The sequence below is a fragment of the Macaca nemestrina genome, chromosome 7 (genome assembly GCF_043159975.1).
Source record: "Macaca nemestrina isolate mMacNem1 chromosome 7, mMacNem.hap1, whole genome shotgun sequence".
NCBI classification, from domain to species: domain Eukaryota; kingdom Metazoa; phylum Chordata; class Mammalia; order Primates; family Cercopithecidae; genus Macaca; species Macaca nemestrina.
In genome coordinates, this window is record NC_092131.1 from 131,510,799 (window position 1) to 131,521,385 (window position 10,587).

The window sequence follows — 10,587 nt, forward strand, 5'->3', positions numbered from 1 at the left end:
TTTTGTTTTAGCCTCTAATCCTGTGCATCCCCCTCCCCACTCCCCCATGGCCACTTTCACTTCGGGCCTTTCAGTTCTCCCTTGGCCAACTCCTTTCCCTTCACTGAACCAAGCAGGGTCGTTCCTCCCTCCTTCCCTCCCTTCTTCCTTCCTTCCTTCCTTCCTTCTTTCCTTCCTTCCTTCCTTCCTTCCTTCCTTCCTTCCTTCCTTCCTTCCTTCCTTCCTTCCTTCCTTCCTTCCTTCCTTCGTTCCCTCTCTCTCCCTCCCTCCCTCCCTCCCTCCCTCCCTCCCTCCTTCCTTCCTTCCTTCCTTCCTTCCGTCCTTCCTTCCTTCCTTCCTTCCTTCCTTCCTTCCTTCCTTCCTTGAAAATAAAATAAATCTTGGGGCCCCAAAATCACTAAGCTGGGAAAAGTCCAGCTGGGAACTGCTTAGGGCAAACCTGCCTCCCATTCTATTCAAAGTCATCCCTATGCGTGCATATCTGATTGCCTCCTTTGGAAAGGCTAATTAGAAACTCAATGCAACAATTTATCTCTTATCTACCTATGACCTGGAGCCCCCTCCCCACTTGAGTTGCCCTACCTTCCCAGACCAAACCAATGTTTCATCTTACATATATTGATTGATGTCTCATGTCTCCCTAAAATGTATAAAACCAAGCTGTGCTTGGACCACCTTGGGCGCCTGTCGTGAGGACCTCCTGAGGCTGTGTTATGGGTGTGTGTCCTTAACTTTGGCAAAATAAACTTCCTAAATTGACTGAGACCTGTCTCAGATATTAAGTGTTCACACTTCCTTCCTGCCTTCCTTCCTTCCTTCTTCTCTCCTTTGTTTCCTGCCCTTGTAGATCATTGCATTGGCAGCCCACAAGCCTAGATGAGGAGGCCTGAGCCTTCAAGTACAATGTGGCTGAGGGGCTCGTGGGAGAGGGACTGTGTTTTCCAGCCAGGACTTTAGGTGTGCTCTGAAGCAGCTGGAACATCAGCAAAATCACATCTCCTGCCCTTATCCCTCTCCCAAACTCCAGCCACATGTGGACAGCTGCTCCCTAACATCCCTGCCTCAGTTTCTCCTGGGGCCTAAGTGGACTTTGACCTTGTCACTTACTTCTCCAACTACTCCTTTCCCTGTGTCTTCCCATTGTGCTCTCAGCAGCTGGAAGAGTGAGGAGCTGCTCTGTGAAAGATGAGCTATGAGAGAGAAGTGTCTGGTCTCCGGAGGGGGTGAGCTCGATTTTACTCATGTTGAGTTTGAGATGTAGGTCCATATTCAGTAGACATTTGGATCCAATGGTCTGCAGTTCAGGAATGAAGCCTGTGGTGGCTTGGATAGAGACCTGAGAGTGTTCCAACCTAAGAAACTAGCAGAAGGCACGGATGGGAGTCAGGTAATACCCCAGGACGAGGACATGAGCATGCTGAGTGAGAAGAACAGGAAACAGAAGAATAAATCCTGGAGAGCCTGTCATGTTGAGGTGGGTGCAGGAAGAGGAGCCTGCCAAAGCACTCACAAGAGGCCCCCCATAGGGACAGCAGGAAAAGACCTTCTAAGGCACCCCCTTGAGAGCCAAGCCAGGAGAATGTCTCAAGAAGGAGGAAGTGTCACCTTCTCAAATGCTGCAGAGAGATCAGTGAGATAATGACTCATGTCAGTGTCACAGAGGCCACGGATGACCTTGACCAGAGAAGTTCTGGAGTTGTGGTTGGGGCCGGGAGGAGACCATACTGAGTTAAAGAGTGAGTTGGGAAGGAAGTGAAGACAGTGAAAATAAACAACTCTTCCAAGAAATGTGGCTGAGAAAGAAGGCGAGTGGTAGGCTGGTGGCCAAAGGACATTTAGACCTTGCTGGGAAGGAAGCAAAAGAAATGTGTTTTAAGGCCGGGCGCGGTGGCTCACGCCTGTAATCCCAGCACTTTGGGAGGCCGAGGCGGGCGGATCACAAGGTCAGGAGATCGAGACCACGGTGAAACCCCGTCTCTACTAAAAATGCAAAAAATTAGCCGGGCGCGGTTGTGGGCGCCTGTAGTCCCAGCTACTCGGGAGGCTGAGGCAGGAGAATGGCGTGAACCCGGGAGGCGGAGCTTGCAGTGAGCCGAGATCGCGCCACTGCACTCCAGCCTGGGCAACAGAGCGAGACTCCGTCTCAAAAAAAAAAAAAAAAAAAAAAGAAATGTGTTTTAATTGATGAAGAACATCCCTGGTCCCAGCGAGGTGGAAGGGTATGGTGGAGAGTACAGGGAAATAGGTTTGACTAGATAGGAGGAGGTTCATTCCCTCCCAAGAGTAGGAGGAACCATTGAAGGGATGGGCCTGAGAGAGACCCTTGAAAAGAAGCATAGCTTTGATGGGTGTTCCCTCCTACAAACCAATCTTCTTTTTTTTTTTTTTGAGATGGAGTCTCACTCTGTTGTCCAGACTGGAGTGCAGGGGCGTGATCTCCTCTCACTGCAACCTCCACCTCCTGGGTTCAAGCGATTCTCCTGCCTCATCCTCCTGAGTGACTGGGACTACAGACATGCACCACTGTGCCTGGCCAGTTTTTGTATTTTTTTTTAAATAGAGGTGGAATTTCACCATGTTGGCCAGGCTGGTCTCAAACTCTTGGCCTCGGTCTCCCAAAGGGCTGGGATTACAGGTGTGAGCCACTGTGCCCAGTCCAAGCCAATCTTTCAATGTGCTGTTTTTCCATCCTGATTTTCCAAGGTGTTTGTCAAGCACCTAATGTCATCCCCAGCACTGTTCTAGATGCTGTATGTACATTATTTCTAATCTTCCTGTAGTCTCTGGGAAGTAGGTATTACTGAGTTCATTTTGCCCACGAGAAACTGAGCCTGAGAAAGGTTAAATATTTAGTCCATGTAACCATTTATACATTTGTACAACCAGTGAGGGCCTTCCAAGATTCCAACCCAACTTGGAGGAATCCCCCCAAAGCATCTGCCCCACAGGGTCCTCTGGCCTCCAAATCTTTGCTGCCATGAACTTTGAATGGCACATTTGCATGGGCTCTTGCTTCTGTTTGGAATGCCCTCATTCCCTTGTGTGTCTCACACGTGCAGACTCGTCCTTCAGACTTTGGCCAATTTTCTTCACTCCTGTGTTCTCACACAGCCCATCTCTGCCTCTTTTTTGCTATTGACTGCATGGTGTTGAAACCATCTGTTTCTTTTTCTGTTCCACACTCTGACCCCAGAGTGGGAGCCTCCACGGGCCAGGGCCCTGCCCTATCTGTCTTATCTATTTCCAGCTCCTAGACAAGTTCTCAGCATCCAGTGGGGTCTAGGAAACTATTTGTCAGATGAATAAATGAAAACTTTCTTTTAAGGGCCAACAGCAAAAATGTGAGCATTAGAATAAATGAGGGAAAAGTATTTGCAAACCACCTATCTGACCCTCAAAACTCAACAGTAAGAAGGCAATCAATCCAATTAGAAAGCGGGCAAAAGGCATGAAGAGACATTTTACCAAAGAGGGTATATAGTTGGCAAATAAGCACATGAAGAGATGTTCTGCACCATTAGCCGTTAAGGAAATGCAAGCTGAGCATGGTGGCTCACGCCTGTAATCCCAGTGGTTTGGGAGCCCAAGGCAGGAGAATTGCTTCAGGCAGGAAGTTCAAGATCTGCCTGTGCAACATAGTGAGACCCCATCTCTATGGGCATGGTGGTGTGTACCTGTAGTCCTAGCTACTTGGGAGGCTGAGATGGGAGGATTGACTGAGCCCAGGAGTTCAAGGCTGCAGTGAACTATAATCATGCCACCGCACTCCAGCCTGGACAACAGAGCAAAACCCTGTCTCTAAAAAGAAAAACATAAATTTAAAAAAGGAAATGCGAATTAAAACCACCATGAAATATCACTACACACCTATCAGAATGGCTAAAATAAAAAATAGTGAAAATATAAATATTGGCTAGGATGCAGAGAAACTGGATTACTCTATGCTGCTGATGGGAATGTAAAATGGTGCAGCTACTTTGGAAAGCAGTTTGGTGGTTTCTTAAAAGTCTAAACATACACTTACCATATGACCCAGCAATCATACTCCTGGGCACTTAGCCCAGAAAAATGCAAATATGTCCACACAAAAACCTGTACATGACCGTTCAAATAGCAGCTTTATTTGTAATAGTCCCAAACTGGAAACATTCAAAATGTCTTACAACAGGAGACTGGTTAAGCAAATTTTGTATATCTATACCACGGAATACCACTCAGCTTTATTGCAGAGTATTTTTATTAATGAATGAAATACTAAGACACACAAGAATTCAGATGACTCTCACGGACTGAACAAAAAAAAATCCAATCTCAAAAGGTCACATACTTTACAATTCCATTTATAAAACATTATCGGAATGACAAAAATATAGAGATGCTGAACAAATTAGTGATTGCCAGGGATTTGGAATGGTGGGAATAGCATGAGGGAGATCTTTGCGGTAACAGAATAGTTCTGTGTCTTTATGGCAGTGGTTACTTGAATTTACACAGGTGATAAATATGACAGAACTATGCATGTACGTTGTCCCAATGTTATTTTCCTGGTTTTGATATTGCACTATAGTTATGTAAGATACAACCATTGGATGAAACTGGGTGAAGGGCACACAGGACTTCTCTGCACTAATGTTGCAACTCCTTGACAATCTATAATTATTTCAAAAGAAAACATTAAAATTAATTAATAACAACAGTATCGGATTATTACCCACAGTCGAAAGAAGAATCCTTGAGTCTATACTGATATAAATAAATGCATACATAAATAAATAGAAGGAAGGATAGGCTCTTAACTATGGAAGGATTCCAACTAATAAATATAGAAGGAATGTTGTAATTGGAAGAATCACCACCTGACAACCACCGTAGCAATAACTGTTTCAGGCAAGTATCAATGGATGCTAAAATTGGTGGCCAAACGTATGATGAGAAACAGAATATTTATATAATCTCAAAGTATATTCTCACAAGGCACTCATTATTGACAAAAGGAAAGAGAGCAATTGCAGTGGAGAAACCTAGCAATACCCTTAACTGAGTGATCCAAGTTAACATCCCTAGCAAGGGGACAGAGCAACATGGTGCCCTTCCTGATACGATGCACTGAGAAGGACACAGCATCATTTCTGTGGTAGCCTGCCAAATTTGCATAACCTGCAATTCTGAATATCATTTAGAGGAAACATCATCACATGGATCCATATTGAGAGACTTTTTACAAAATGTGCTCTTCAAACATGTTAATGCCATGAAAAACAAAGAAAGACGGAGAAACTGTTGACAATTAAAGAGGACTAAAGAGACACAGAAACCAAAAGCAAGTGTGATCCTAGGTTGGATCCTGGATTAGAAAAAGGTTATTAGTGGGACGTTTGGTAAAATCTGAGTAAAGTCGGTAGTTACTATTGCAGCAATGTTAATTTCTTGACTTTGACAATTGTGCTGTGATTATGTAAGAGAATGTCCTTTTTCAAATAAAAACATGTTGAAGTATTTAGAGGCAAAAGACTTCTACAACTTACTTTTAAATGCTTCAGGAAAATAATACACACATATATACATGCATATATGTATATATACATATTTGCATAGGTAGACATATACACACATATACATATATATGTAGAAAGAATTAGAAAGGCAATTATTAAGAAAGTGTGGTAAAATGCTAACATTTGAGGATTTCTTTGTATATTTTTGCAATATAGTTAAATCTAAAAGTATTTCTTATAAAGTTTAAAATATTAAAAATTAATAGGAAAAAAAGTTAATAGGCTGTACTTGTCTAATGGATAATTTAAAATGGCTTTGTATTGGCTTTCTCATTAGAGCTGCCCTCCTGCAGGATCACAGTGAGGCCTGGACATGGCCATCAAGGTTAAGGGTTAGAGGAAAAAGGTGCAGTGGTGCCCCCGCCTGCCTCCTCAGTGCAGCTGTGGACTTACAGGGCCAGCTTTGGTCCAGTGGGGATGGGAGGAGGGGCCTAATCTCTCCTAATTTTTCTCTCAATACACTTCCTTCCTGGAGGAACCAAAGAGCCTAGTCAGACAGGGCCTGTGTGGAAAGGCAGGGCTGACCTCTCTCTCACAAGTCGTGATGCACATGCAGTCAACTGGGTGCCAAAGGGGGGCCTGGGCCACAGTGGGAACAGGTGTGTGGGGTCAACTTGGTCAGATCCAGTCCTCAGAGAGAGGCAATGGAGGCCTGCAATGGAGTGGAGGTGAGAAGCCAGCAGTCTGATTTCCACTCTGCTTTGCACTAGCTGGGTGTCCATGAACAGAAAGAAGCCTTAACAGCTCTAGATCTCAGCTTCCTCAGTCATCAAGTGGGACCAATACTTTGTGCTTTGCCTTCTCTTAGAGGTGGCTCAGTAGGGCCTGAGGAATGGGGGGTTCTCTGGAAACATAATATAGTAAAGTCATACTCTGGGCCTTTAAATGAGCAGGGAAAACAGAAGCTCAACAGGGGTAAAAGGTCACTTTGGTTGTCCTCTTACTCATTCACCAATCCACCCATCCACTTACCTACCTATCCATCTCATATTCACCCCTCCACTCATCTACCCATTCATCTCATATTCACCCTCCACTCATCTGCCCGTTCATCTCATATTCACTCCTCCACTCATCTATTCATTCATCTCATATTCACCCTCCACTCATCTACCCATTCATCTTATATCCATCCATCCATTCATCCACTCATCTACCCATCCACTTCATGTCTACCCATTCACTCATTTATCCATCCATCTCATATCCACCCATCCACTCATCTACCCATCCATCTCATATTCACTCATCCACTCATCTACCCATCCACTTCATATCCACCCATTCACTCGTTTGTCCATCTCATAGCCACCCATTAATTCATCTGCCCACCCATCTCATATTCACCCCTCCACTCATACACCCATTCATCTTATATCATCCATTTATTCATCTACTTATCTACCCATCCACTTCATATCCACCCATCTACTCATTTATCCATCCATCTCATATTCACCCATCCACTCATCTGCCTATCCATCTCATGTTTACCCCCCACTCATCTACCCATTCATCTTATATCCATCCATTCATTCATTCACTCATCTACCCATCCACTTCATATCCATCCATCCACTCATCTACCCATCCATCTCATATTCACTCATCCACTCATCTACCCATCCATCTCATAGTCACACATCCACTCATCTATCCACCCATCTCATATTCATTCATTCTCTCATCTACCAAACCATCTCATATCTATCCATCCACTCATCTACCCATTCATCTCATATCCACCCATCTACTCATTTACACATTCATCTTTATTTCCATACATCCATCTATCCATCTATCCATCCATCCATCCATCCATCCATCCATCCATCCTTTCATCCAACATCTATCCACCTATCTATCTATTCAGCATCATTCTGTTATCCTTGCATCCAGCCATCCAACAATCATCCATCAATTCATTTATTCAACATCCATCTATCCCTCTGCCCATCCTTTTTCTTATTCACAAAACAGTATGTTGAGCACTAGTTGGTACCAGAAACACCTGGCTAGATTCTGGCATTCAGTGATAAATAGAACCAAATGAGACTAGTAGCTCACAGTCTAAAAGAACAGAAAGTGTAAACTAAAACAATACACCAGAAACTGCTATGAAGAATAGACAAGGTGCTATTGGAATTAGAGGTGGGAGTTGGCATGGGGGCAGCATGACTAAATGTAGTGACCTGAAAAGGAAAGCTGGAGGGTTAGTGAAAGAATAGCCTGCAGACCAAGGGAGCCATGGCTGCATGTTTAAAGCCACGGCATGGCCTGTGGAATAGGGTAGGTCCCACTGGAGAGGACACAGTGAGGGGGTGGTGGGGCTGGTGAGGCAGCCAGGTGAAAAGTAGGTGAGGCCTGAGGTTACCACAGGCAAGGCTTGTCTGACTGGCCTCAGCAATGCCCTCCCAGGTTGGCCCTCTGTCCTTGGAGGAGCACAGCTTGGCTGCAACTCCCCCATGCCCTGGCAAGCCAGAGTAAAACTGCTCAGTCCTCACGTGTCTGGAGTGATTGGAGGCCCAGCCTGCTCAGCTCTGAATTGGAAAGCAGGGTTGGCCAGGAGGCTGCCTAGGCCACCAGGTCAGGGCCAGGGTGGGGCTGCCCAGGGAAGGCAGGACTCAGGGATTTGTGTGGCCTGCTTGGAATTCTTGGTGGTTCCCTGTTTTAGGAAGCTGCCCCTGCTCATTTGCTGACTGTGGCAGGGCGGGGTCCACGCCCCAGGAAATTGGGTGTGTGCTCAGTTACCCAGTGGTTTCCTAGCTGTGTGAGGGAGAGCAGGTCATTTCGCTTCCCTGAGCTTTGCTTTCCTCATCTGTGAAAATGACAAGAGTGAGGTGAAACGGCTCTGGGCTCTTCCCAGCTCTGGTAGTTCCTAGGAGACTGACACTTGTGTGCAAGTGTGTTTTGTTCTCAAGTCTTTCCTTGCACCGAGGCTCAGGTGTCAGGCATCCCCCCACAGGGTGAAAATGATGCCCTTCTTCTGGCAGGCTTCTCTCCTGTGCCCCCAGATCTTCTTGGGAATGGTGAAGCCATGAACCAAGAGCAGTCAATACTGTCTATTGCCCCCTTAGCTCTGCACAGCTCTGCCGTGAGAGGCTGAGCAGATGAAAGGAAGGCTAGCAGCTGGGAGCAGGCCCCAGAGGGACTGGGGTTTACTGGGACAGAGACTTGAGGGGGGAATCTAAGGAAGAGCCAGAGGTCTCAGAGCTGGAGGAGAGGGCTCCCAGGGAGGGGAGGGGGGCATTTAAGGTGACATCCATTGGAACTGCCTGAGATAAACTCTGCAGATTGTATGGTTGTGCCAGAGGCCTGCCTGGGGCCTAGGGATGCTGGTTTGGGGATTTGAGTTTGATCTCCTGAAATTTATTTTAAACCTAGCTACTGGCTGAGGCAGCAAATGAAAGCAACATAAATCCTCAGTCAGCAGCTAATGAAACATCCACCACAGCCACCCGCCGCCAGCGAGGCCTCCTGTCTGACACCTGTAACCACTTCATCTTCCGGCCATGAGTCTCTCACCACTGAGCCAGACAGTCCTGCCCTGCAAGGAGCCCTGAGGGGTGTCACCCAGTCATGGCTGGTTTCCATCTGAATGTTCTCTGCTGGGTCCCAGAGCCATGGGCTCCTTTCCATCTCTTCTCTCTCAGCTTCCTCTGGGCAAGGCCTCAGGCAGCCATCTCCACAGCCAGTCAGTGACGTGCTGGGGCTCCAACCAGACCTTCCTATTCAGGGTCCCTGGCCCTTCCTTGTGCCGTGGCTGCCTGGGAAGCAAACTTTAGTTCTAGCGAGAACAGAGGTTTGTAGCTTAATGAGCACTTGCTTGGGCCAGGTGCTATCTGAGTGGTTTCTAAGTACTGCTCTGTTCTATCTTTGCAAGAAGCCCATAAAGGGTCTGCTTTCACTATCCCTACCTGTGAGGCTAGTGTTATGTGTTGAGGTGGCCAGTCTAGAGTCTCCAGTTACTCAATCACACACTAATCTAGGTGTTTCTATGAAGGATTTTGTAGATGTGGTTAACACCTACAATTACTTGACTTTAAGTAAAAGAATGTATCGTCTATAATCTAGGTGGGCCTGATCCAATCAGTTGAAAGGCCTTAAGAGCAAAATTGAGATTTTCCTGAGGAGGAAGAAACTCCACCTGTGACCTATAGCATTAGCTTCTGCTCAAGAGTTTCCAGCCTGATGGCCTGCCCTACAGACCAGATTTGCTAGAACCCATGATTATGTAAGCCAATTCCTTGATATATATCACCTACTACTGGTTCTCTTTCTCAGATAGAACATTGACTAATATATCATCTAACAGCAACTGGGCCAGGGTCACACAATTAGTAAGCAGGGAGCCAGGGTTTAAATGGAGGCAGCCCAATCTCTGAGCATGGATTCTTAACCTCTCCACCATATTATTTTTTAATCAATATTAGCACATCACATCCACAGTTTCATTTTATTGATGAGACTTAGAAAGTTACAATAACTGGCCCAAGGTCACACAGCTAATAAATGAATGCACTGGAACTCCACAGGACCTGGGCACTCTCCACTATTCTCCGTGGTGTGCTGGTAAGTGTTATCAACTGGCTCTCCAGAAACAGATACGTGTATACATATACACACACATAAGTTAATACAAAGTTTATTGCCATCAAGGATTGTAGCACAATTTACAACTAATAATAAAATATACAGTATTTTTTATTATCAATTTTATCTAGTAAATTGATTCTCATAGAACGCTTTTGTTGATACTTCCTAAACTTTTGTATCTATAGTTAAATTATTATTACAGTTACCAAATAAGTATCGTTCCTGTGTGAATGTTCTTTGCTATTTTCTTTTACATTAATAAGTTTGATGGAAATGGAACAACAGAGGCATGAATTTCATTCATTTGGCAGTGACACGAGTGACTTCTTTGCTGAATTAAACAATAGTTTTTGAATACTGGAAGAATATGTCCTCAATTCTTTTTCATGCTATTTACAATGTAAAGGCTACCAGCACAACATACTTTTAAGTATAG